Raw genomic sequence first — 3,958 nt, 5'->3', positions numbered from 1 at the left:
GAAAGAGGGGGTCAAAGGTCAAGGTCTTCGACACTCCGGCGAGGGCATAGCTACCTGATGCTTTGGAAAGAGGGTGTCAAAGGTCAAGGTCTTCGACACTCCGGTGAGGACATACCTACCTGACTGGTAGGAAAGAGGGGGTCAACAGTTAAGGTCTTCAACACTCCAGCGAGCATATACCTACCTGACGTGTGGGAAAGAGGGGGTCAAAGGTCAAGGCCTTCGACACTCCGGCGAGGGCATAGCTACCTGACGTGTGGGAAAGAGTGGTTCAAAGGTCAAGGTCTTCGACACTCCGACAAGGTCATACCTACCTGACGCTTGGGAAAGTGTGGGTCAAAGGTCAAGGTCTTCAACACTCTGTAGAAAACATAACTACCTGCCGCCTGGGGAAGAGGGGGTCAAAGGTCAAGGTCTTCAATAAGCATGAGCGAATTTTGCGGATCTCGCGTTCGCGAATTTTGCGGATTTGCGGATTCGCAATCCGCAAAATCCGCGAATTCCTGCGAATTTGCGGATTTTTTTTTTTGTGTGTTCGCCCGTGTTTCTGCCAGTTCGCGAGGGTTTTGTACACTTTCGCAAATTGCGAACTTACCTGTCGGGTCGCAAGTTTCGCGAACTTGTTGTTTCTACGTGTCCAGCCTGTTTGGGACACTCTTCTTCATCACTGCCACTCTCTGTCACCACTGCCACTCTCTGACTACTCATGCCACCCTCTGGCCCACCCATGCCACCCTCTGTTTCATCACCACACCCTCTGGTTGTCCAGTGTACATTATTTTCGGCAAAGCAAAGCACACCTTCCCTGCCTCAAGTGACCTGAATTAATTTGGGGCTGATTAATGTGTCACAGAATATTTTTTTAGCTGGCACCTGCTTCCTTAGTGCGCCCTGATTAGTGATCTTTTGCACTTGCTAAGTGCTTTCATTGTTGCAAAATTAGTTACACCTGCCCTGCCCCAACTGACAATAATGAATTAGGGGCTGATTAATGGATTTTAACTTCCAGCCTGGCTCCTGCTTGTCTCCCTTAGCTGTAATTCAGGACCTTTGTGGCATATGTGTAACTATTCTGAGGTTCAGAGCAGGGTCACATAATAGTTTCAACTGGCAACTGAACTCTGGAGGGGCCCCTCAGGAAGCACTACAGGAAATGGCTACTAATGATGAGCCTGAACTTTTGAACCTGGTAAGTAGTTACTTTCAGTTTTGCTAAGATCGTATTTCTGCAATTTTGCACTTATTCGCGGGGCGCGAACTCACGCGAACAGTGCGAGCAGTGCGAGCAAAATCCGCTGCTCGCGGATTTGCGGATTTTGCGGGAAATTCGCAAATCTCGCGGATTGCGGATTTCCCGAAAATCCGCAAAATCCGCGAGCGGAACGGATTTTCCGCCCATGCCTAGTCTTCAACACTCCGGTGAGGACATAGTTACCCAACGCTTGGGAAAGAAGGGGTCAACGGTCAAAGTCTTTAACACTCTGGCGAGGGCATACCTACCTATTGCGTGGGAAAAAGGGGTGCAAAGATTAAGATCTTTAACACTCCGGCGAGGACATGCCTACCTGACGTGTGGGAAAGAGGGGGTCAAAGGTCAAGGTCTTTAACACTCCGGCGAGGACATGCCTACCTGACGCGCTGGAAAGAGGGGGTCAAAAGTCAAGGTCTTCCACACTCCGGAAAGGACATACCTACCTAACATATGGAAAAGAGGGTGTCAAAGGTAAAGGTCTTCAGCACTCCTGAGAGGACATACCTTCCTGATGCTTGGGAAACAAGGGTCAAAGGTCAAGGTCTACAACACTCCGGTGAGGACATACCTATCTGACGCTTGGGAAAGATTTGGTCAAAAGCTTCGACACTCCGGTGAGGACATACCTACCTGACGCGTGGGAAAGAGGGTGTCAAAGGTCAAGGTCTTCAACACTCCAGAGAGGACATACCTACCCGACGCCTGGGAAAGATTGGGTCAAAAGCTTTGACACTCCGGCGAGGACATACATACCTGACACGTGGGAAAGAGGGGGTCAAAGGTCAAGGTCTTCAACACTCCAGCGAGCATATACCTACCTGACGAGTGGGAAAGAGGGGGTCAAAGGTCAAGGTCTTCGACACTCTGGCGAGGGCATAGCTACCTGACGCTTTGGAAAGAGGGTGTCAAAGGTCAAGGTCTTCGACACTCCGGTGAGGACATACCTACCTGACTCATAGGAAAGAGGGGGTCAACAGTTAAGGTCTTCAACACTCCAGCGAGCATATACCTACCTGACGTGTGGGAAAGAGGGGGTCAAAGGTCAAGGTCTTCGACACTCCGGCGAGGGCATAGCTACCTGACGTGTGGGAAAGAGTGGTTCAAAGGTCAAGGTCTTCGACACTCCAACAAGGACATACCTACCTGACGCTTGGGAAAGTGTGGGTCAAAGGTCAAGGTCTTCAACACTCTGGAGAGAACATAACTACCTGTCGCCTGGGAAAGAGGGGGTCAAAGGTCAAGGTCTTCAACACTCCGGTAAGGACATAGTTACCTAACGCTTGGGAAAGAAGGGGTCAACGGTCAAAGTCTTTAACACTCTGGCGAGGGCATACCTACCTGTTGCGTGGGAAAAAGGGGTGCAAAGATCAAGATCTTTAACACTCCGGCGAGGACATACCTACCTGACGTGTGGGAAAGAGGGGGTCAAAGGTCAAGGTCTTTAACACTCCGGTGAGGACATTGTTACCTGACGCTTGGGAAAGAAGGGGTCAAAGTCTTTAAAACTCTGGCGAGGGCATACCTACCTGTTGCGTGGGAAAAAGGGGTGCAAAGATCAAGATCTTTAACACTCCGGCGAGGACATACCTACCTGACGTGTGGGAAAGAGGGGGTCAAATGTCAAGGTCTTTAACACTCCGGCAAAGACATGCCTACCTGACGCGCTGGAAAGAGGGGGTCAAAAGTCAAGGTCTTCCACACTCCGGCAAGGACATACCTACCTGACATATGGGAAAGAGGGTGTCAAAGGTAAAGGTCTTCAACACTCCGGTGAGGACATACCTATCTGACGCTTGGGAAAGATTTAGTCAAAAGCTTCGACACTCTGGTGAGGACATACCTACCTGACGCGTGGGAAAGAGGGTGTCAAAGGTCAAGGTCTTCAACACTCCGGAGAGGACATACCTACCCGACGTGTGGGAAAGATTGGGTCAAAAGCTTTGACACTCCGGCGAGGACATCCCTACCTGACGCGTGGGAAAGAGGGGGTCAAAGGTCAAGGTCTTCGACACTCCAGTGAGGGCATAGCTACCTGACGCTTGGGAAAGAGGGTGTCAAAGGTCAAGGTCTTCAACACTCCAGCGAGGACATACCTACCTGACTCATAGGAAAGAGGGGGTCATCGGTTAAGGTCTTCAAGATTCCGGTGAGGACATACTTACCGGAATGTGTTGGAAAGAGGAGGTCAAAGGTCAAGGTCTTCAACACTCTGGGAGGATTTAACTACCAGACGCGTGGGAAAGAGGGGGTCAATATCAAGGTCTTCAACACTCGGGAGAGGACATACCTACCTGACGTGTGGGAAGGAGGGGGTCAAAGGTCAAGGTCTTTAAGTTCTCCAGCGAGGAAATACCTAGCTGACGAGTGGGAAAGTGTGGGTCAAAGTTCAAGGTCTTCGACACTCTGGAAAGGACATACCATCCTGACACTTGGGAAAGTGTGGGTCAAAGGTCAAGGTCTTCAACACTCCGGAGAGAAAATAACTACCTGCCTCCTGGGAAAGAGGGGGTCAAAGGTCAAGGTCTTCAACACTCCGGCGAGAACATAACTACCTGAGGTGTGGGAAAGAGGGGGTAAAAGGTCAACGACTTTAACACTCCGGTGAGGACATAGTTACCTGTTGCTTGGGAAAGAAGGGGTCAAAGGTCAAAGTCTTTAACACTCTGGCGAGGGCATACCTACCTGTGCATTGGTTAAAGGGGTGCA

This window comes from Lissotriton vulgaris, unplaced genomic scaffold (genome assembly GCF_964263255.1).
Source record: "Lissotriton vulgaris unplaced genomic scaffold, aLisVul1.2 SCAFFOLD_2041, whole genome shotgun sequence".
Taxonomy (NCBI): Eukaryota; Metazoa; Chordata; class Amphibia; order Caudata; family Salamandridae; genus Lissotriton; species Lissotriton vulgaris.
The sequence above is the reverse complement of the archived record's forward strand: the minus strand, read 5'-3'. Positions refer to the sequence as shown.